The sequence below is a fragment of the Lasioglossum baleicum genome, chromosome 2 (genome assembly GCF_051020765.1).
Source record: "Lasioglossum baleicum chromosome 2, iyLasBale1, whole genome shotgun sequence".
Lineage (NCBI taxonomy): Eukaryota > Metazoa > Arthropoda > Insecta > Hymenoptera > Halictidae > Lasioglossum > Lasioglossum baleicum.
The window spans coordinates 1,759,173-1,783,927 of NC_134930.1; the positions used below are offsets into that span (position 1 = coordinate 1,759,173).

General features: G+C 46.1%; 1 long non-coding RNA gene across 1 annotated transcript in view; it reads right to left on the reverse strand.

Moving 5' to 3' along the window:
- Window positions 1-19,543, reverse strand: part of LOC143219186 (uncharacterized) — a 148,645-nt gene extending 129,102 nt beyond the window's left edge. Inside the window, exons 1-2 of the long non-coding RNA XR_013011267.1 lie at window positions 18,607-19,543; window positions 18,350-18,408 (exon numbers count right to left, since the gene is read on the reverse strand). This is a non-coding gene — a long non-coding RNA (uncharacterized LOC143219186). The remainder of the gene's footprint in view (window positions 1-18,349; window positions 18,409-18,606) is intronic.
- Between the last annotated feature and the right edge of the window lie 5,212 nt (window positions 19,544-24,755).

Consider the following 24,755-nt stretch of genomic DNA (forward strand, 5'->3'; position numbering starts at 1 on the left):
GCTGGTACCGCAGTCACCAAACACAATGTAAATAATCCGAAATAAATAATAAAAACAAATGATGTCTTCGGCAGCCAAATATATCAATTATCAGAAATGGTTGCACAGTTAAAAAAAAATGGTGGTATCGAAATGGAAAAGAAACGGAAAAGACCAGTCTGAGAAAAAGAAGTAAAAGAGAATAGAAAGGAGAAATTTCCAAAATCGATCCGAAAAAAAAAATTATGTACAATTCAAAATCAATAAAGTAAATAACTAATAACAAATAATAAAACTAATTTGTACAATTGAATTTGGACTGGAAACAATAAGACTACAGACCAAACAACTAGAAAAATTAAATTAACAAAAGGACGACAAAACAAGAAAGTGCAATAAATTAGAAAATAAATAGAACAGAGAGAAGAACAACAGAAAAACATGAAATAAATAACAATTCATAAATATTAGATGGCAATAAATAATAACAAAATCAAAAATATCACAGGTGCAACAATTCAAAAAAAAATTATTAGCCACGGTTCAAAGTTTTTATTTTAGGGGGTTCTCAGTTCAAAATTTTACCCGAGCCATTCAATTGTCATATATTGAGAACCACAAGCAAAAAAAAATTTTCTATAATAATTCAGTAAGGTGTGAAAGGCAACAATAAAAGCAGTTTCAATAATAATTTATTAAAGTAAGAATACTTCCTCGGAATCACTGATCGGCACGACAATTCAATCAATGTCTTTGGAAATACCCTTGAATGGCCCGTATTAAATGTAATGTAATAATTATTTTTCAAAATCAACAATCTTTCTTCGAATTCAGTGATTGGAACGACATTCAATCTTTGTTGTCGGAAAGATCGTTCAGTGGCATACCATAAGTAGAACAATCGAAATGGCAACAATACACCCTAATCAAAACAATAGTAATGGCAAGAGTACACAATAATCAATTCCATGCTCGTTGGCTCGTAATAGCTAGTGGCTGTCGTAAACAAGTTTTTCAACGCGTGTTCGCCGTCTCGGTACCGATCGCGTCCGAAATCTGCTCGAACGACTGCGATGGAGAAAAATAAACTTTCCTTGTGCGAGCCTCGCGTCTTCGGCGTATCCCTAACACAAAAGTATCCCAAAATCCCTCACACAGGTTAAATTTACTGTGAGAGGTCCCTGTTCGGGCGCCAAATTTGTCACGTCGCTTTCTTAACTTTTCGTACTGATGGTCGAACGAGGAATAGCGACACCGAGAATTTACAGGCGAGAAGCCGGGCCACGCTCGGCCGCGCGAGGCGTGGTCCTCTCGGGACAAAAATACGTTCACAGTCTCGTTATTCGAAGATCAAACGTGATACAATTTCGGGCGCCAGACACCTGAAGGTGTCACGAGAAAGAATCGTAATCTAGACACGAAAGCGGAACGCGGTTGGACTCGCGAGACTGTGACGTAGCAAACGTAACCTGAATAGCTATCGCAAGGGCGCAGGATTCTACGTCAGGAGAACACGAGACGTTCCCCGCGACGGGAAGGTTTTCACACAAGGAATAGACAACGTTTCGGCTAACAAGATGTTTATTCGACGAAATGACTGAGCTGCCGACGATTCGGCAGCAATTACAAACGTAGCCGGCGCGTATTATCGCGACTGATGGAACTCGCACGCGCAATGCCTCTCTTACTTTACAATTTCGCGAAGAATTCGGCCGCGATAAGAACTTCGCGACGCGGAAGGCCTCGAAGGCCGTTTTCCGACCGAACTCAGATGGAATTCGCGGTTTCTCTTGGACTTGCGTCGATCGAACAGAATTTACGACCGCGAATCGAACACGCGACGGTGTCCCACCGTGGAACGAGCGCAGGTTATTTAGAATTAACGGCGGCGACGATAATATCCCGAATCCGCGACTTCGCGTTTAGATCGGCGTCGTACAACCGCCATAAGGCGGCCACGCGGCCCCCCGCTATCCGACCGGATTCGTACCGCGACAACGATATCCTTCACAATATGAAGGATTCGTGCTTGGACACTAACAGTGTCCCCAAAATCTCGTCCGCCTCGTTTGCCGTTAATTCTCGCGACACCTATTCCTAACCTCGCCGCGCTACCCGAGCCAACACGAACTTCACGAAATATCGAAAGCCTGATCGGCGCTTACCACAGGTAATTCAGCAGCCGCTACACGGCAGCGAATCTCTCGATCCCTTGGTTTCAGCAGGCGCAAAATACAATAATTAGCAATCGTTCAAAGATACAACTTTCTGTTAACGATTCCGGAGACGCAGTGCACGTTCACGCGGTAGCTCGGGTACGCGGAAGCAGGGCGTCCCCCACTTTTCGTATTCCGCTTTCTTCACGCAACATTTCGGCCTATCGCTAACGCGGGATTTCGCTTCAGCGAATCCGTCGCGACGGCGCTCGGCTTCCGGCAGCGTTTGGCCACTCCGGCAGCGCTGATGTCCGATTGGCCGCTCCCCGATGAGACGATCGACGTCAGCCAATCCGGTTGCGGTGCAGCTTCTTCCCGGACGAGGCGACGACAGGGTAGAGTAGTTGATCGTCTCTGCACCGGATGCCCTCGTCGGCGCCTCCAGGTTGATAGTCCTGGGCCTTGACGATCTCTCGTTGCTTTCCCTCGAGTTATGCCTTCTTCCTGCCTCGAGGTGCTGATTCTTGACGGCGCGTTGCATACCGTGTTGAAAGTGGAATTCCGGATCCCGCCTGGGACCCGGATACGGTCCTGTAAACGTTTGTCACGCAAATTGGCGCGACATTCAAAACATTAGAATGCGCCTTTTTAGGTCTGTCTCGTGCCCAGGGAGATCGCTCGCAGCGGCCCTTATCGCGATGCTTGACCAAAGGGTGGCCCGGTCTTTCGTTCAGGAGTTTCGAGTGACCTAGGCAATCTTGCCACGTCACAACTCCTCCCCCCCTCGGGGAGACCGGGCCATACCGGTGGCAGCCACCCATCAGGCTTTCGCGGGCTGGGTAGCGGACGCTCTCCCTTGACTCGTTCCATCCAATATCACAAAACTACTTCACCTTACCCCAACATGTATTCGCTACCTTACCCCGTTACACGAAATACTTACTGAATGTTGAACAATCATACGGGCCGAGATTCTCCGTCGACCGGCAGCTATATTACCTAGCGCTCGCAAATTCGCTAATTAACTAACCGACCGTTTCGCTTTGCTATTGTTTAGGCTATTGGAATTACAACAAATGTTATTACGGTTTCGGCAGCGACTGTATTCGAGGAGGTAATAGGGGTGGAGTAGAGCGATTTCTCCAGACAATGTGCCTTTTCTCCGGCCGTCTGGGTCATAGTTCGGGCCTCCTCGGCCGCAATTGGTGCTTCTTCTTCGATGTTACGTCCGGCAGCGAGTGACGATTGCCTTTCGCCGTCGGGGTTCTCCGTTAACTTCTTTGTGTCGTCCAGCACGTCCTTCGACTCGATCCTTGATAGTTTGGATAGAGTATTCCGCTTCCCCTTCTCCCCTTTTCTCCGATTTTGGTGTATCGTCGGTAGAGAGGTATTTGGTGGTCTTCTTCGCGTGACCACTACGGCAGCAGCTAAGTGTCATCCGGTGTGGATGGCGATGGTACGCCGTTGACCTCCTGGAACTTGGGCGAGATGTCTCCCCGAGCTCCTTTTCGGCCTCTTGTCGGTGGCTTCCTCACGCCTTCGGCTGGCCGGGCGAGCTCGTTAGTTGGCCGCACGGCAGCGAAATATTTGTAGGAAGGGATCCGTAGGTGTTAGTACTGATCCTCCCTTGCGCGTATTGGAACGTACGCTTTTCGCATGCCAATGTGCGCCTTTCCGAAATCTCGACCCCCCTGCTCGGACAGGCACTGGATCACCGATGACCACTTCTGCGTGATGCCCACCAAGGTAACCCACTTAGGCTCCAAACGTGCCGCACCATGTTGTGCTGGCGATGTAAGGACGTGGTGACGACTCATCCTCCCCCTTCCCCTCGAATGCTCTAATCTCAATCTCTCGAATTATAACCTCGCTCATTTCGGCTGCACGCATCATCTAAGTTTCCTAAGCCTTAGCTCCGGACTTTTACAGCTGAATTTCTCGACTATTCCAATATTCGGTTGGCGCTAAATCGAAATCTAATGGCGGCTTGTTGCTCGCCCGCGCGTATCTTGCCGGTCGCGGTTCTCGTCCGAAATCGAAAAAAAAAGGCTGGGGACGTCTGACAAACTGAATGATGGGCCCGTTCTATCGCTCGATCATTAGCCCTGTGGCGAGGAGAAAATAACACTGGTTTTCCGTGTCTTCAAATTTTTATGGCAACGATGCTGACCCATCGGTACTCATAAACGTTATTCACAAACGCGATTTTACCAGGGCGCGCACCGGCAGCGAATCTACAAAAACTTGGATAGTTAATTGAGGCAGTCTTAACTCTCGGTCTAATCCCGACGTTCGATTACATTTACGGCAGCTGTTTAACGTTACTCTTTGGGCCCCGCATCGATAACGATGCCCTCGGGGTTCCTCCCGGCAATCTCGTGACTTATGCCCTACTTTGCGACAATTCCAACATTCCGATTCAAGTTTCCCCCTCACGCGTTGTTTGTCGCGTGACGGAGATTTTTGTCTATCTTCGGTTGCTGGTGTTGTCGGTCGGCGCGCTGGTGGATGTTGTGACCACCTTCCCCTCGTCTCTACGCGGTAGGCCTCGTTTACCTTTCGCCCGGCAGCAGAAAAATTCGCGCACGAAGCTGAAAAGTCCCGTTTAACCGTCCCAGCGTGAGTGTTTATGGGTGCGAGATTGCGAGTACCTACTTCCTCCACGTCATTAGTGGGCGTAATCTCATTCACGAATTCAACGTCTCCGAATCTCCCTCTCCCCTGATGTTTTTGGGAGCTATATTTGTTTGAATCGTACTCAAAAGTCGGGTGTGCCATTCCAGTTGGCTTCGAATTCCGTTCTAATTTCACAACATTCGATTCTTTCTCCGCCTCAAGTAACGTTTCCTCTAACTGTTCAAATGACCTTATCGTACTTGCGGCTATTGCCTGTCGCAAAATTGGTTTCGCGCCCCCATATGTTCTTCTAATCTTTTTCTCCTCTGCCCCCGGAGGATCTAATTTCTCAAACGTGGCCCTCATACTCCCAATATAGTCACGCAACGGCTCCTTGTCACCCTGTGCTCTATCTCTAAGATTCCCTATTAACGTGTCGCGATAATCCGCATCGCCAAAGAATTTTCGGAACGCGGTCACAAACTCTTCCCAGGTTCTCCCTTTGGCCTCCCTCGCCCTATACCACTGAACGGCTATCCCGTCGAAACATATTGGGAGGCAGCGAAGTAGATGTTCGTCCGCTATGTTACCATAACGTCGGTGCTCTATGAGTCGCTCCAGGAAGGTTTCCGAATCCTCCCCGGGCGCTCCTGCAAATTTTATTCGCCATCTCCTCATTATTTCGCAGATTGGCTTCCCTCTGCAGTACATTTCTCGGCGGGTATAGTGCGAGGGTCGACTTTGAGAATCTTCGGAGTTATCCGGCATCGAAGTATTCCCTCTAATTGTCGACATTCTAAATAATCGGACCCTACGATACTTCTTGCCGAGGCAACATACACCGGTTGTTTACTTGGGCCTTTTATGGCCAAAATCGACAGAGTCGCTACGTTGCGCGACTAAACCAGGGGAACCCCGTCTCGTCCGGTTGGTCCTCGGTCGACCTGACTTTCCGGCAGCGAAAATCTATTCAAACCGACTGTCCCCAGCGATTTACACAATCGTAGTCACAAAGTTCCGCAAGAATTACGTAATAATCGCTAACAGAATTTTCTCTCTACGCAAATTGGATTCGACAAATTTTTCACGTGTTCTCGTGCACTATCGGTGACTGTCGAGCGTGGTTACTCGACTTAATTCTCGCAAATCGACAAAATTTTTCGCGAATCGCTCACAAAATTCTTCAGTTCTAAATTAAGGTTCGCGTCTGACGGGGCGTTCTATATCGGAATCGCCCTCGCTTGAAAGCGACATACCTTACGCAAACGTCAACAATACAGCAAGGCGGCGAATACTTGGGGAGGTAGTTTCAACAACACGACAGGGTACGACAGCACCAGGACTCAAAGAGTACCTTCCATCACCATTGACAACAAAACAATAAATAATATGGTTCCTGGGACCACCCTCCACGCGTAAACGCAGGGCTGGTACCGCAGTCACCGAACACAATTTATATGATCAGAAATCAGTAATGAAACCAAAGTTAGTATTCGGCAGCAAAAAAAAAAATTTATGACGAGCAATTGTTGCACAACTTAAAAATGTAGCATCGAAATTGAAGAGAAAAGGAAAAGACGAGTCTTAGGAAAAGAAGTAACAGAGAGTAGCAAGGAGAAATTTCAAAATCGATCCGAAAAAAAAAATTATGTACAATTCAAAATCAACAAAGTAAATAAATAATAACAAATAATAAGACTAATTTGTACAATTGAATTTAAACTCGACACAATGAGACTACAAAACAAAAGGACTAGAATAATTAAATTAACAGAAGCCATTCTTTTTAGAATAAATGCCGGTCGTCGAAGGATTCTCGCCCGCATTGGTGTACGACATATAGTAAGTATTTAGTGTAAAGGGGTAAGGTAGCGAATACATGTTGGGGTAAGGTGAACAAGTAGTTTTGTGATATTGGATGGAACGAGTCAAGGGAGAGCGTCCGCTACCCAGCCCGCGAAAGCCTGATGGGTGGCTGCCACCGGTATGGCCCGGTCTCCCCGAGGGGGGGAGGAGTTGTGACGTGGCAAGATTGCCTAGGTCACTCGAAACTCCTGAACGAAAGACCGGGCCACCCTTTGGTCAAGCATCGCGATAAGGGCCGCTGCGAGCGATCTCCCTGGGCACGAGACAGACCTAAAAAGGCGCATTCTAATGTTTTGAATGTCGCGCCAATTTGCGTGACAAACGTTTACAGGACCGTATCCGGGTCCCAGGCGGGATCCGGAATTCCACTTTCAACACGGTATGCAACACGCCGTCAAGAATCAGCACCTCGAGGCAGGAAGAAGGCATAACTCGAGGGAAAGCAACGAGAGATCGTCAAGGCCCAGGACTATCAACCTGGAGGCGCCGACGAGGGCATCCGGTGCAGAGACGATCAACTACTCTACCCTGTCGTCGCCTCGTCCGGGAAGAAGCTGCACCGCAACCGGATTGGCTGACGTCGATCGTCTCATCGGGGAGCGGCCAATCGGACATCAGCGCTGCCGGAGTGGCCAAACGCTGCCGGAAGCCGAGCGCCGTCGCGACGGATTCGCTGAAGCGAAATCCCGCGTTAGCGATAGGCCGAAATGTTGCGTGAAGAAAGCGGAATACGAAAAGTGGGGGACGCCCTGCTTCCGCGTACCCGAGCTACCGCGTGAACGTGCACTGCGTCTCCGGAATCGTTAACAGAAAGTTGTATCTTTGAACGATTGCTAATTATTGTATTTTGCGCCTGCTGAAACCAAGGGATCGAGAGATTCGCTGCCGTGTAGCGGCTGCTGAATTACCTGTGGTAAGCGCCGATCAGGCTTTCGATATTTCGTGAAGTTCGTGTTGGCTCGGGTAGCGCGGCGAGGTTAGGAATAGGTGTCGCGAGAATTAACGGCAAACGAGGCGGACGAGATTTTGGGGACACTGTTAGTGTCCAAGCACGAATCCTTCATATTGTGAAGGATATCGTTGTCGCGGTACGAATCCGGTCGGATAGCGGGGGGCCGCGTGGCCGCCTTATGGCGGTTGTACGACGCCGATCTAAACGCGAAGTCGCGGATTCGGGATATTATCGTCGCCGCCGTTAATTCTAAATAACCTGCGCTCGTTCCACGGTGGGACACCGTCGCGTGTTCGATTCGCGGTCGTAAATTCTGTTCGATCGACGCAAGTCCAAGAGAAACCGCGAATTCCATCTGAGTTCGGTCGGAAAACGGCCTTCGAGGCCTTTCGCGTCGCGAAGTTCTTATCGCGGCCGAATTCTTCGCGAAATTGTAAAGTAAGAGAGGCATTGCGCGTGCGAGTTCCATCAGTCGCGATAATACGCGCCGGCTACGTTTGTAATTGCTGCCGAATCGTCGGCAGCTCAGTCATTTCGTCGAATAAACATCTTGTTAGCCGAAACGTTGTCTATTCCTTGTGTGAAAACCTTCCCGTCGCGGGGAACGTCTCGTGTTCTCCTGACGTAGAATCCTGCGCCCTTGCGATAGCTATTCAGGTTACGTTTGCTACGTCACAGTCTCGCGAGTCCAACCGCGTTCCGCTTTCGTGTCTAGATTACGATTCTTTCTCGTGACACCTTCAGGTGTCTGGCGCCCGAAATTGTATCACGTTTGATCTTCGAATAACGAGACTGTGAACGTATTTTTGTCCCGAGAGGACCACGCCTCGCGCGGCCGAGCGTGGCCCGGCTTCTCGCCTGTAAATTCTCGGTGTCGCTATTCCTCGTTCGACCATCAGTACGAAAAGTTAAGAAAGCGACGTGACAAATTTGGCGCCCGAACAGGGACCTCTCACAGTAAATTTAACCTGTGTGAGGGATTTTGGGATACTTTTGTGTTAGGGATACGCCGAAGACGCGAGGCTCGCACAAGGAAAGTTTATTTTTCTCCATCGCAGTCGTTCGAGCAGATTTCGGACGCGATCGGTACCGGGACGGCGAACACGCGTTGAAAAACTTGTTTACGACAGCCACTAGCTATTACGAGCCAACGAGCATGGAATTGATTATTGTGTACTCTTGCCATTACTATTGTTTTGATTAGGGTGTATTGTTGCCATTTCGATTGTTCTACTTATGGTATGCCACTGAACGATCTTTCCGACAACAAAGATTGAATGTCGTTCCAATCACTGAATTCGAAGAAAGATTGTTGATTTTGAAAAATAATTATTACATTACATTTAATACGGGCCATTCAAGGGTATTTCCAAAGACATTGATTGAATTGTCGTGCCGATCAGTGATTCCGAGGAAGTATTCTTACTTTAATAAATTATTATTGAAACTGCTTTTATTGTTGCCTTTCACACCTTACTGAATTATTATAGAAAATTTTTTTTTGCTTGTGGTTCTCAATATATGACAATTGAATGGCTCGGGTAAAATTTTGAACTGAGAACCCCCTAAAATAAAAACTTTGAACCGTGGCTAATAATTTTTTTTTGAATTGTTGCACCTGTGATATTTTTGATTTTGTTATTATTTATTGCCATCTAATATTTATGAATTGTTATTTATTTCATGTTTTTCTGTTGTTCTTCTCTCTGTTCTATTTATTTTCTAATTTATTGCACTTTCTTGTTTTGTCGTCCTTTTGTTAATTTAATTTTTCTAGTTGTTTGGTCTGTAGTCTTATTGTTTCCAGTCCAAATTCAATTGTACAAATTAGTTTTATTATTTGTTATTAGTTATTTACTTTATTGATTTTGAATTGTACATAATTTTTTTTTTCGGATCGATTTTGGAAATTTCTCCTTTCTATTCTCTTTTACTTCTTTTTCTCAGACTGGTCTTTTCCGTTTCTTTTCCATTTCGATACCACCATTTTTTTTTTAACTGTGCAACCATTTCTGATAATTGATATATTTGGCTGCCGAAGACATCATTTGTTTTTATTATTTATTTCGGATTATTTACATTGTGTTTGGTGACTGCGGTACCAGCCCTGCGTTTACGCGTGGAGGGTGGTCCCAGTAACCAGATTATTTATTGTTGTGTTGTCAATGGTGATGGAGGGTACCTTTTGAGTCCTAGTGCTGTCGTACCCGGTCTCGTGTTGAAACCACCCCCCCCAAAATTATTCGCTGCCTTGGATTATCGAAGCTGGTTGCGAAAATATTATTCGCTACCTTGGCTTATTGTCGTTATTTGCGGAAAAATCTTTGCTGCCCTGATTTATTGTAATAATTTCGCAAAGAAAAGTCGCTACCTTGACGAAGGAGTGATTTATCCCGTCGATGGTTGCCTAGGGCCATCCGGGAAATAGGGTAGGCAATATCAGTAAAAATCTGAAAAGATTTCTTGATTATTGTTTTGCGAGGGTCGAGAATTTACGACTGTACAAAAGCTGGGGACGGCTAAATTCCCGATAACGTTTTGCTGCAAGGACAGCCAGGTCATTCGAGAGTCACCCGGTCGAGATATGAGTTTCTTTGTTCGGTAGAGGGACTTAGCGGGGCCGTACGGTCAAGTCACCCGGCCCGAGCCATAAAGGCTAAAATAAACGGTTCGTGTTTACAATATTAGAAGCGAAAAGAATTGAGTCGCCGATGGATAGAGATATGGATACTACGCGGAATCCGAACAACGAAGACCCGTGGGATTACCATTCCCCTTTTGAAGAGGATACGGAGGAAAATACCGTCAACGTAAATACCCCGGATTCGGACGAGGAGGGGGCTGCACGTAGTCGATCACGCCCTAATCCCATTAAACTAACGGTACCGATATTAAAGAACGGGAAACTCGTGCCCCCCCCCTCCACCCCGATACCCGCCAACCCAGCATGACATAAAAGGTAATGCGCCGTTGCCAGGTACATCCAGGGATTCTCAAGGTCCCCCGCAACCTCGGAAATACCAGGAAATGTACTGTCGGGGCACGCCGATTTCAGAAATAATTCGAAGATGGCAAATAAAGTTCAAAGGAGCGCCCGGAGAGGATTCGGAAGCCTTTCTGGAGCGACTTTCAAGACGTCGCCGGTATGGCAACATACCGGACGAATATTTACTTCGATGCCTATTAGAATGTTTTGAAGGCACCGCTGCCCACTGGTACGAGGTGAGGGAGACCAAATTCCGAACCTGGAACGATTTTACCTCCGCGTTTCGGAAATTTTTTGGGGATCCGGAATATCCAGACACGTTATTAAGAAATATTAAAGACCGCGCTCAGGGCGAAAACGAGCCATTGAGAGACTATATCATCAGCATGCGCGGAATGTTCGAGCGATTAGATCCACCGTGGCGGGAGGAGAAAATGATTAGGAGAACGTACTGGGGCGCGAAACCTATTTTGCGACAAGCAATAGCAATTAGCACAATAGAATCATTCGATCATATGGAAGAAGCTTTAATTGAGGCCGAAAAAGAATCCGACGTAGCAAAATTAAAAAGAAATCCGAAACCCTCCGAAATGGCACATCCGATATTCGCCTACGATCCGAATCGGTATAGCCCCCAGAAACATCAAGGGAGAGGGAAAACCGGAGACGTCGAATTCTTAAATGCAATTACGACCACAAGTGACGGAGAGGGGCAAAATACCCGCAATCTCGAACCCCAAAATACTCACGCTGGGATAGCAAAACGGGACTTTTCAGCTTCGCGCGCGAGTTATTCAGCTGCCGGGCGAAATAGGAACGATGCCTACCGCGGAGGAACGAGGGGAAGGTGGTCACAACACCCACCATCGCGCCAAGCGACAACTCCAGCTACCGGAATCGGGCCACAATCACCGTCACGCGATAAACAACGTGTGGGGGTGAAACCCGAGATGGAATGTTGGAATTGTCGAAAAATAGGGCATAGATCACGAGATTGCAGGGAGGAGCCCCGGATGCACTGCTACCAATGCGGCGCACCGGAAGTAACGTTAAGAACCTGCCGAAGATGTAATCGGTATTCGGGAAATGGTTGGAGGGGTCGCTCGACAAGGCCGGAGAGACCACCCCCGAAATAATATCGGCCCGCGTGAAAACAAACGGGGAAAGATCAAAACCGCCGTTGTTAACAGTTAAAGCTTTTATTGATTCGCTGCCAGTAGACGCCCTAATAGACACGGGTTCATCAATTACGTTCATTAGTCGGGAAGTAATAGAACAGCTTAGTAGCGCTGCCGTTAAGGTGGAAAACACGGAAAAACCGTGTTATTTTCTCCTCGCCACGGGGACAATTGATAAGGCTCAAGAAAAAGCACAATTTCGCGTAAGGATAGGAACAAAGGAACAGGAAATCTCGGCCAGGGTGTTAGATAATCTCGTGACTCCTCTCTTATTAGGAACGGATGCGATTGCATTGTTTGGAATAGTCGCGGAATTTCACAATGCCACTTGGTATTTTGCGTCCAATCCGGAGGAAAAATTCCCCTTCGACGACCCAAACCCAACCACCGTATGCTGCGGCCTACAGATTTTGAAAATTAGCGAAAAACAACAACTGGAAACCTTCCTCCAGACTGAGTTGCCAGAATTCGAGAAAATGAAGGGCTTGACCGATTTGATCAGCCACAAGATAGATGTGGGGAAGCACCCGCCAATTAAACAGAGGTATTATGCCGTCTCTCCTAAAGTTCAGGAGGCCATTTATAAAGAGGTGGATATCCTATTAGCAGACGGCATAATTGAACCATCTAATAGTGGCTGGTCAAGTCCAATAGTAATGGTCAAGAAACCAAGCGGAAAATATAGATTCTGCTTGGACTTTAGAAAAGTCAACGAAGTCTCGAGGAAGGATGCATATCCGCTGCCGTTAATGACCCAGATCCTGGACAAACTGCGAACGGCAAGGTACATCTCAACCCTAGATTTGAGTCAAGCATATTTTCAAATTCCACTCGAACAAAATAGTCGCGAAATTACAGCTTTCACAGTGCCGGGTAAAGGCCTTTTTCAATTTCGTCGCATGCCGTACGGTCTCACGGGGGCACCAGCAACCTTCCAACGGTTGCTTGATCGTTTAATAGGGCCAGAGATGGAGCCCCACGTATTCGCGTATTTGGATGACATCATAATAGTGACGAAAACATTTGAAGAACACTTGGAATGGTTAAAACTCGTGTTAGATCGTATAAAGGCTGCCGGTCTTATAATAAACCCGGACAAATGTGAATTCTGCCGCACCGAGGTCCGTTACTTAGGGTTCGTAGTAAGCAAGGAAGGGTTGAAAGTAGATTCGGAAAAGATCCAACCTATTCTGACATATCCAGTGCCGAAAAACATCAAACAAGTGCGGCGATTCTTGGGCATGGCCTCCTGGTACAGGCGGTTTATTCCAGGATTCGCAACACTAGCAGAACCTTTAAACAACCTTTTGCGAAAGAATCGGGAATGGGTATGGAAGGACGGACAACAATCCGCCTTCGAAACCCTAAGGGATATGATCGCTGGCGCCCCAACTCTTTCTTGCCCGGATTTTTCGTTGCCGTTCACCTTGCAAACGGATGCAAGTACCGTCGGATTAGGTGCAGTCTTGACTCAAGAAATCGAGGGAATCGAGAAAGTAATTGCCTTCGCAAGTAGATCACTTACGCTGCCAGAAAGGAAATACTCAGCTACAGAGCTGGAGTGCCTTGCAATAGTCTGGTCAGTAGAGAAATTTAGAGCTTATCTAGAGGGTTATAAATTTACGGTAATAACAGATCATAATAGCCTGCGGTGGTTGAGGAAATTACAGAACCCATCGGGTCGTTTAGCGAGATGGGCCTTGCAACTTTTAGAGTACGACTTTCAAGTCGTGTATCGGCAAGGGGCCCTAAATAAAGTGCCGGATGCACTATCACGTGCTTTTGAGGGGGTCGAAGGAGAATTAGAAGTCGGTGCCGTAATAAAACCCACATGGTACGAAGGGAAATTCGCGGAAATAGAGAGCAATCCTGACAGATTTAAGGACTGGTGCATTAGGAGCGGGGAATTATATTATCGGAGGACAGACCCACTCATTGCGGAGACTTTGGGAAAAGATACCAATGAGTGGAAATTGGTGATCCCGGAGGAGCGCAGGACCGAGATTTTGCAAGAGGCCCATGACGGCCCACAAGCAGGACATTTGGGAATAGAGAAAACGTATCGTAGGGTAGCGACTAGGTATTACTGGCCCGGCATGTATCGGACCACCGTGGAATATGTAAGACGCTGCACAACCTGTCAGCTAACGAAAGTGGAGCAAACACTCCCTTCCGGGCTGATGGGTCGGCGCCATATTAACATGCCGTGGTCAGTGGTCGCTGCCGATATAATGGGTCCTTTTCCGTCAAGCAAATCCGGTCATGCGTACCTCCTGGTGATGCAAGATCTGTTTACAAAATGGATCGAGTGCGCCCCGCTTCGACGTGCAACAGGACCTAAAATTGCGGAAGCCCTAGAAAATTTGATATTTTCGCGATGGGGTACACCCGATGTACTCCTGACAGATAACGGCACTGAGTTTGCTAACAAATGCCTACATCAGCTCGCCGAAGAGTATGGCATTCATATCACAACAACCCCTCCGTACCATCCGCAGGCAAATCCGGTGGAAAGAGTAAATCGCATCCTAAAGACGATGATAGTTGCGTTCTTAGAGAGGGATCACAGAGAATGGGATATTAATTTATCAAAATTCAGATTTGCGTATAACACGGCCTATCATTCCGTGTTACAAACGTCCCCAGCCTTTTTGAACTTCGGGCGAGATCCGCGACCATTTAGATGCGTACGAGCGGACAATGAACCGCCAATAGACATGTTATTAGAGCCGACCGATCATTGGAAGGGTAGGGTAGCGCACCTACAAACCTTGCGAAGTTGGGTGATAGAAAATTTAGAAAGTGCCTATAACACGCAGGCCAAATATTATAATTCGCGACATGTAAATAAGGAATTTGAGGTAGGAGATAGAGTAGTAAAACGACAGCGAGCACTTTCGTCAGCAGCTCAACATTTTGCGGCAAAGCTGGTACCCAAATTCAGTGGACCAGTAATAATTACGAAAAAGATATCCCCAGTAGTATATGCCCTTGCTACTGAAGACGGCCGAGACTTGGGAAAAGTCCACATAAGCGACATAAAAGCATACCTTCCATCACACGCAACGAAGGCATAAAACTAATGTACTCAAGCTTTTCCCTACAGAATTAAAAAACGAGTCGCCTTCGGAAAAGAAGACAGGCCGAATTCATTTGCTGCCGGACCGAAGGATGAATACACTAACCGAGATTAAGGAAGCAATCATCCGGCTAAAGGAGTCGGAAGATAGGCAACAGATAGAAGAGTTCCTCCGCACCCAATGGGAAGAAATAAAAGGGACAACAGAGACGACGAAAGACTGTTCCCCAGTGTCAGGAGTAGAAATAGAGGAAGAAACCAGCTCGAGTAGTTCATTCTTTTCGCTCGAAGATAAGCAAGGGGGAGAACCAGAAACAACGGGAGAGTTGGACGCCACGTTGGAAGACATCCCAACAGAAATATTAGACGACTCCACAACAATGATAGCCGAGAAATCGGACGAGATCGCTGCCGAAGCGGAGCAGCCGGAAGAGAGCGCTGACGACAAGGGGAAACTCGACGAAATCGCTGCCGAAGCAGAGCAGCCGGTAGAGAGCGCTGACGACAAGGGGAAACTCGACGAGATCGCTGCCGAAGCAGAGAAGCCTGAAGAGGGCACTAACGTATTCCTGGAACTCAAAGAAACCGCTGCCGAGATCAAGCAGCCCCAGGAAATCATCGCCGAAAACGCGCTCATTACTCCGGACACGCCGGGAAAAATGGCGAGAGGCATAATAGAAAACGTACGAGACAGTTTCGAATGGGTGCACCGCCATGGGATAGCGAGATTACGAGAAGAGGAGAGACAAGAAGAAGAAGAACGAGAAAGGGCGAGACGAGAGGAGGAGAAGCGACAAGAGGAGAGACGCAAGAGACCGAGCAGACCCACAATAATAAATCCAGTTAGACCACGGCTGCCTAAACAAGCGCCCGCACCGGAGAAGAGGGACCCACAGTTCCTAAAAGCTGCTCCTCTGGAGAAAGCATACCGGTATGGGGAACCACCCTTACTCAAGAGGGAACCTGGGACAAAACCATCGCTGCCGGAAACAAGAAGGGAACAAAAGAAGCCCCAAGAAATACAATTTATCGATAGACAGAGGAACTGCTGGAGGTGCGGTAAACGGGGACACAGCCACCGATACTGCTCGGAGCCCGCAACAGTGTACTGTTTTCGATGTGGTCGAGGGGGCTACACCATAAAGTCTTGCCCTAAATGCGGACAAGAATGGAAGGAAGGCGGACCACACCACCCATGGGGATATAAAGCCTAGGATAACCGGCGGAGAAGTCGCTGCCGCAAAGGGAGATTAACTCCTACCTGCGTGTTATTATTACGGATAAAAATCATACGAGGGACATATATTATTTTTTTACTAGAAGCACGCTGCCCAGAAAGGAGCGTTAGCAAAGAATAGCTAATTTATATTACTAATAAACAGATTAGAAGTTACCTTGTTCTTAAAAGACTGACAAACTTGTATTTTTGTGCCGCTAGGACACCAAAGAAGTTAGATTAAAGAATCGTTGCCGAAATAGGACTACCAATTATTGTAGAAACCCAATACCCATTCCAACAGTCGCGAATAACGGTCATTTGCGAAAAATTTTTTTTTGCGAACCATTCTTTTTAGAATAAATGCCGGTCGTCGAAGGATTCTCGCCCGCATTGGTGTACGACATATAGTAAGTATTTAGTGTAAAGGGGTAAGGTAGCGAATACATGTTGGGGTAAGGTGAACAAGTAGTTTTGTGATATTGGATGGAACGAGTCAAGGGAGAGCGTCCGCTACCCAGCCCGCGAAAGCCTGATGGGTGGCTGCCACCGGTATGGCCCGGTCTCCCCGAGGGGGGGAGGAGTTGTGACGTGGCAAGATTGCCTAGGTCACTCGAAACTCCTGAACGAAAGACCGGGCCACCCTTTGGTCAAGCATCGCGATAAGGGCCGCTGCGAGCGATCTCCCTGGGCACGAGACAGACCTAAAAAGGCGCATTCTAATGTTTTGAATGTCGCGCCAATTTGCGTGACAAACGTTTACAGGACCGTATCCGGGTCCCAGGCGGGATCCGGAATTCCACTTTCAACACGGTATGCAACGCGCCGTCAAGAATCAGCACCTCGAGGCAGGAAGAAGGCATAACTCGAGGGAAAACAACGAGAGATCGTCAAGGCCCAGGACTATCAACCTGGAGGCGCCGACGAGGGCATCCGGTGCAGAGACGATCAACTACTCTACCCTGTCGTCGCCTCGTCCGGGAAGAAGCTGCACCGCAACCGGATTGGCTGACGTCGATCGTCTCATCGGGGAGCGGCCAATCGGACATCAGCGCTGCCGGAGTGGCCAAACGCTGCCGGAAGCCGAGCGCCGTCGCGACGGATTCGCTGAAGCGAAATCCCGCGTTAGCGATAGGCCGAAATGTTGCGTGAAGAAAGCGGAATACGAAAAGTGGGGGACGCCCTGCTTCCGCGTACCCGAGCTACCGCGTGAACGTGCACTGCGTCTCCGGAATCGTTAACAGAAAGTTGTATCTTTGAACGATTGCTAATTATTGTATTTTGCGCCTGCTGAAACCAAGGGATCGAGAGATTCGCTGCCGTGTAGCTGCTGCTGAATTACCTGTGGTAAGCGCCGATCAGGCTTTCGATATTTCGTGAAGTTCGTGTTGGCTCGGGTAGCGCGGCGAGGTTAGGAATAGGTGTCGCGAGAATTAACGGCAAACGAGGCGGACGAGATTTTGGGGACACTGTTAGTGTCCAAGCACGAATCCTTCATATTGTGAAGGATATCGTTGTCGCGGTACGAATCCGGTCGGATAGCGGGGGGCCGCGTGGCCGCCTTATGGCGGTTGTACGACGCCGATCTAAACGCGAAGTCGCGGATTCGGGATATTATCGTCGCCGCCGTTAATTCTAAATAACCTGCGCTCGTTCCACGGTGGGACACCGTCGCGTGTTCGATTCGCGGTCGTAAATTCTGTTCGATCGACGCAAGTCCAAGAGAAACCGCGAATTCCATCTGAGTTCGGTCGGAAAACGGCCTTCGAGGCCTTCCGCGTCGCGAAGTTCTTATCGCGGCCGAATTCTTCGCGAAATTGTAAAGTAAGAGAGGCATTGCGCGTGCGAGTTCCATCAGTCGCGATAATACGCGCCGGCTACGTTTGTAATTGCTGCCGAATCGTCGGCAGCTCAGTCATTTCGTCGAATAAACATCTTGTTAGCCGAAACGTTGTCTATTCCTTGTGTGAAAACCTTCCCGTCGCGGGGAACGTCTCGTGTTCTCCTGACGTAGAATCCTGCGCCCTTGCGATAGCTATTCAGGTTACGTTTGCTACGTCACAGTCTCGCGAGTCCAACCGCGTTCCGCTTTCGTGTCTAGATTACGATTCTTTCTCGTGACACCTTCAGGTGTCTGGCGCCCGAAATTGTATCACGTTTGATCTTCGAATAACGAGACTGTGAACGTATTTTTGTCCCGAGAGGACCACGCCTCGCGCGGCCGAGCGTGGCCCGGCTTCTCGCCTGTAAATTCTCGGTGTCGCTATTCCTCGTTCGACCATCAGTACGAAAAGTTAAGAAAGCGACGTGACAATACTTACAAATATTTGGCGTAGCTGCATGGCTGATGATCCATCGAACACTTGTGCCTCAGTAAAATCTGAAAAATGACATAGAAATTAATCTTACAACAAGAAAAGCAAAAGGAAACAAAATTGTTAATTGCAATTGAATGCATGCATAAATTACACACATTCTTTAGAAAGTATCTACAATACGTGGTAACACGTATAATTAAGTATAGGTATAAATAATTGTTAAACTAAACCACTCATTACTAATTTAACAATATACTTACAAATATTTGGCGTAGCTGCATCCATATGGCTGCTGTTCTACCGAACGATGATGCTGAATTGAATTAAATTAATGGTGTTGAATTAAATTCCACCACTTTGTACATAATCAAAATTTTTTGTTAATGAAATGAAGTAAAGCACGCGACACAAAGAACGACCACTTCGACAGTTCGACACAGCACAGAAGAATGAAATAGTGAAAATCGACAAATACCAAATGACGATCGACGCTACATATATCTTGAACGACGGGTATTCGTCGTTGGTCCTATGTTGGGTATTCGTCGTTGGGCCAACGTTGGGTATTCGTCGGCAAACTGACGTAATTTTTCTTCGTTGGCCTTATGTTGGGTATTCGTCGTTGGCCCTATGTTGGGTATTCGTCGTTGGCCCAACGTTGGGTATTCGTCGGCAAACTGACGGTAATTTTTCTTCGTTGGCCTTATGTTGGGTATTCGTCGTTGGCCCTATGTTGGGTATTCGTCGTTGGCCCAACGTTGGGTATTCGTCGGCAAACTGACGGTAATTTTTCTTCGTTGGCCTTATGTTGGGTATTCGTCGTTGGCCCTATGTTGGTTATTCGTCGTTGGCCCAACGTTGGGTATTCGTCGGCAAACTGACGGTAATTTTTCTTCGTTGGCCTTATGTTGGGTATTCGTCGTTGGCCCTATGTTGGGTATTCGTCGTTGGCCCAACGTTGGGTATTCGTCGGCAAACTGACGGTAATTTTTCTTCGTTGGCCTTATGTTGGGTATTCGTCGTTGGCCCTATGTTGGTTATTCGTCGTTGGCCCAACGTTGGGTATTCATCGGCAAACTGACGTAATTTTTCTTCGTTGGCCCTAGGTTGGGGATTTGTCGGCAAAACCACTAACCATGCCCCACCATTCCCCAACAAACTCCCAACCGTTGGCCACCGTTGGCCAACCGTAAATGCTACTAGGGTTAGTACTTATATATTAATATAATATGAGAGGCAAAAATTGTTACCTCACAAAATGACTGATTGTGAGATATAAAAATAAAATATTTTTATAATACACATATATATATGTATATAATTAATTGACCCTACAGAAAGAATCCTTTTGTTGGCTTTTCGTATTATAGTAATGTAGGCCCTACGTTGGGTATTACCGTTGGCCCTACGTTGGGTATTACCGTTGGCCCGACATTGGACGTGATCGTTGGCCCTACGTTGGGTATTACCGTTGGCCCGACATTGGACGTGATCGTTGGCCCTACGTTGGGTATTACCGTTGGCCCGACGCTGGCGCAACGTTGGCTGAACGTTGGCCCAACGTTGGCCCTGACTGTTGGCCCAACTGCAAAAAAGAGCGACATTTCTAACGGTTGCCCAACGCAAACCCCCAACGTAGGCCCAACGAAACGCCAACCGTAAATGCTACTAGGGTATCTTTGGATGCTCTTTGCGTTGACATGTTCTCCGTGTTATTCCGGATCGCCGTAAAGTGCTCTTTTTTGGAAAAAATGTTCTTCCATCAAAACGTACGCTATTATTGTTTAAAAAATTTCAAGAAACAAATTGCAAAAAAGGGCTCTTTACGGCGATCCGGAATAACACGGAGAACATTTCAACGCAAAGAGCATGCAAAAATATTGCTTCTTCGCTTCAGGAAATGTGAAAGAGTTCATCGTTATAATACTGAACAATTCGTATTCCAAGATGGCTGGTTCGTTACGCGCTTTCCGACGTCCCGCCCGCGCGTCTCGCTCCCCGTAGCGGCCTTAGTGCTGCGAGCAGTGGTACGGCTGGCACGGGGAGGGGGACGTGCGGGCGGGCAAGTGGGGGGATCTCTCGAGAATGCCTCCGATCGAGCTACGAAGTGATCATGCCTGGGCTTTTTCTCCGAGCGTAACTGACCTACGACGAATGAAGTAGGACAAGGATAGGGAGATCCTCGTCTTTCCTGCAGGGCTGCGACGGAGAGGGAGATATGTCGCTCGCAGGAGAGACGAAGACGGAGTGATATAACCAAGCAGCTTGATTTTTCGATGAACTTACTACTTTCTGAAGCGCAGAAGCAATATTTTTGGATGCTCTTTGCGTTGAAATGTTCTCCGTGTTATTTCGGATCCACGTACAAAGCCCTATTTTTGGAAACTGTACTGAAAAAATTTTCTATAAAAACGTACGCTACTATTGTTTATGAAGTTTCAAAAGACAAATTGCAAAAAAGGGCTCTGTACGCTACCCTGCATAAATACAGAGAATAGTTCAATATCAGAATTATCGAAAAATATTGTTTTTTCGCTTCACGAAGTTCTAAGTTCATCATTATAAAACTGAACGATTTGTATGCTACCGCGCTCTCCGTCATAGCGGTATTGCTATTCTTGTAAAAAAATTGTTTCTGAAATTTTATATATGTATAGGTGTTTGTAGATGTTTAAATACTGTTCAACTTTTGTTGGGAAGATTTTATCGTCAGATTATCGGAAACCCTTGGAAAATCGTGACACTGCAGTTCTTTCACCGAAAAGCTGGTGAAAATTATTTTTATATGTAAATTATGTTGAAATAATGTAATTTGTTAATTTGATATAAATGTGTAGATCGCGAAACTTTTTATTAAGTAAATATTAATATAAATATTTATTTTTAGCATTAATATTTATATGTATATTTGAAACAGTATTTATTTCTATGTTGCGTATATTTGTGCATTTAATTAATATTTAAAAGTAATCAATAATTCAGCAATTTTTCTTACGATTTTAGAACTTCATCAAGGATTTTGTTATACTTCCGTGTGAGTCCGCGTGTTCTATTTGATGTTATTTTTTTCAGTATATATTGGCGAACAAAGTGCAAAAAGAATTGAATCTAACTTGATCTGACTCGAAGTTTTATAGCTAATTTAGTTAGAAGGTGATTGAGAATTGTAGCGTTCCATGCACGCCTGTACGTTCGCGTTCGACGGGCCTCCTCTTGAATTCTCGGAACCTCGTCGAAAGAACTGTTTAGATTATAGCCATTTGAAATGTTATTGCTATGCTGCAGATAAGCCTTCGACTAATTGTAAGTCCTCTGGTCCTCGTTCGCTGGCGTTTGACTGCATTCATTGTAACAGTGCGATCGAAGACTACAGAGCGAAATATTCAAAGGCGATTTTATATGCGTATAACGTTTAGTTAAATTTTTTAGTGTAAATTATATTGTGTGTAGTGTATTTTTTTTTAGTTTAAGTATTGTTTTGTGTAGTTTATGTTTAGTGCGTGTTAATTATGCTGTGTTAAGTTTATTATTCGTAAGACTAATTAAATTGGTTGGACTCATCTGGAATCAAACTAATCACCCGACAAAGATTATTCGACATAATGCAGGAACACAAAGAGAAAAATATTAGTCAGAAATGGAAATGTCTGGAACAATTTTTCAATCAACAAAATTACACAGAAGAAGAGCGTCAAGCATTCAAGCATATTCAATCATCGTGATAGGGAAATATTACTTGAAGAACATTTTTGAAAAACGTTTTTAACAAAAATTAATTGTGAGTATCGTAATTATATACAGGGTGTCCCAAAACCCCTTCGACTCCGGGAAATGGGAGGTTCCTTAGGTCATTTGAAGCAACATTTTCCTTTGCACCAATGTCAGCCGGGGCTTTGTTTAGGAGTTATTAACGAAAAACACGGACCAATCAGAGCGCGACCTAGACGCGCGATGGCACGTTCAGCCAGGCGCTTCGGGAGACGAGCGTGGTGTAACGCCGCGATGCCGCAACGAACAAGAGTTTCTCGAGATTATGTGAATCTACCCCGATTTGGATGAGCTTTGGATATGTTGTCAAGACCATGATTCTGAACAACATTTCCCTTTACAGTTTTTGTCGGCCGGCTTTAGTTTACGCGATAAATGCAAAAACTTGTAATTGTAAATCGATCGATTGTACTATCTTCTACCCGATTTGGATGAGCTTTGGATATGTTGTCAAGACCATGATTCTGAACAACATTTCCTTTAGACTTTTTGATGGTCGCGGAAGAACTTTACTTGTCAATTCATATGGGTGGATCTTATTACCCCACTTACGGCAACGTTACCCAAACGAGAGAAGAAGCAGAAACTGATTGTATTGAAAACTCACTTATTCAGCCGTAAATCCATTTGCTGCTTCGAAATGTGTGTCACTGGGTCACTCGGTGACGAACTGTACAGATGTCTTCAGGTATACGACAGTACCGAAAGCTAAGGGACGTACGGCCAGGTCGACGAACTGCGCAGACAGTGGTAGAAGGCCTAAGGGATGCGCGGTCAAGTCGACGATCCAGAATTTCACTTTCACTTTCGATTCAATAAATAATTCGTATGTTTATTTCACACAAATGCCTTGAAATTTTTCCACACTCACAATCACTGTTCACATTTGTCAACACATAGTTATGCACTAATAATAATTGCCATATCCCTTGTCCTGCTGCACAAATCACAACAATCAGGTAATGCAATCACTAGACTGCGGATTTCATGCATTTGTAGCAAACATGAGTAGGTGCATTTTAAGACACTAGAGAGATTAAAATAATTTCAAAACACCAATGTATTATTTTCAACTTCTTAAAATGATCACAATCAAATATCTGTCTGGCTCTTGTTCCTTGTAATAGCGGCAGCCAACTTTCATTTTACATAAAGATCCGCAGTCTAGTGATTAGATTATATAATCGTTTAATTAGTTTAAGCAATTATTATTAGTGCATAACTATGTGTTGACAAATGTGAACAGTGATTGTGAGTGTGGAAAAATTTCAAGGCATCTGTGTGAAATAAACATACGAATTATTTATCGATTCGAAAATGAAAGTGAAATTCTGGATCGTCGACTTGACCGCGCATCCTTTAGGCCTTCTACCACCGGCTGTGCACTTCGTCAACCTGGCCGTACGTCCCTTAGCTTTCGGTACTGTCGTATACCTGAAGACATCTGTGCAGTTCGTCACCGAGTGACCCAGCGACACACATTTCGAAGCAGCAAATGGATTTACGGCTGAACAAGTGAGTTTTTAATACAATCAGTTTCTGCTTCTGCCCTCGTTCGGGTAACGTTGCCGTAAGTCGGGTAAAGAGATTCACCCATATGAATTGACAAGTAAAGTTCTTCCGACCGACAAAAACTGTAAAGGGTAATGTTGTTCAGAATCATGGTCTTGACAACATATCCAAAGCTCATCCAAATCGGGTAAAAGATAGTACATCGATCGATTTACAATTACAAGTTTTTACAATTATGTATGTCGTAAACTAAAGCCGGCCGACAAAAACTGTAAAGGGAAATGTTGTTCAGAATCATGGTCTTGACAACATATCCAAAGCTCATCCAAATCGGGGAGGATTCACATAATCTCGAGAAACTCTAGTTCGTTGCGGCATCGCGGCGGTACACCGCGCTCGTCTCCCGGCGCGCCGGGCTGAACGTGCCATCGCGCGTCTAGATCGCGCTCTGATTGGTCCGTGTTTTTCGTTAATAACTCCTAAACAAAGCCCCGGCTGACATTGGTGCAAAGGAAAATGTTGCTTCAAATGACCTGAGGAACCTCCCATTTCCCGGAGTCGAAGGGGTTTTGGGACACCCTGTATAATAAAGCCAAACAGCTCCGAAAAAATCAGCCTGTAACGTCATACACAAGAGGCCTAGCATCAGCACCACCTGGTGGTGTCCAGCTTCGTGCTGTCACTTTTGATTTGTTATACGTATACATATTTTACGGCTAATTGCGTATTACGTGTGGTTGGAACGACATTTTGTGATATTTATAGTCGTTTCAATCGTAAATAGTTATTATTAGCTAAAACTGGTTAATAAGTGTTGTGTATCTAAGTGTAATGGAAAATTATCTGCCGGTGACAATTCAAAATTATATGTTTTTAAATTTCCGCGCGACGAAAAGGTTAAGCAGAAATGGGTAAACGGTATTGATCGGAAAGATTTCTGCGTCTAAGAACATTCCGTAATTTGTCATCGACACTTTGCGGAATCAGACATTGAGTATACTACGATGGCAGTGTGGACTGGAAGACTGCAAAAATAATAAGAGCTCCTCTGGGCAAGCCTCGAATAAAGAGTGGTGCAGTACCCTACATCTTTCCAGAGTTTGCTCCGTATTTAAGCAAACGAAGAAAT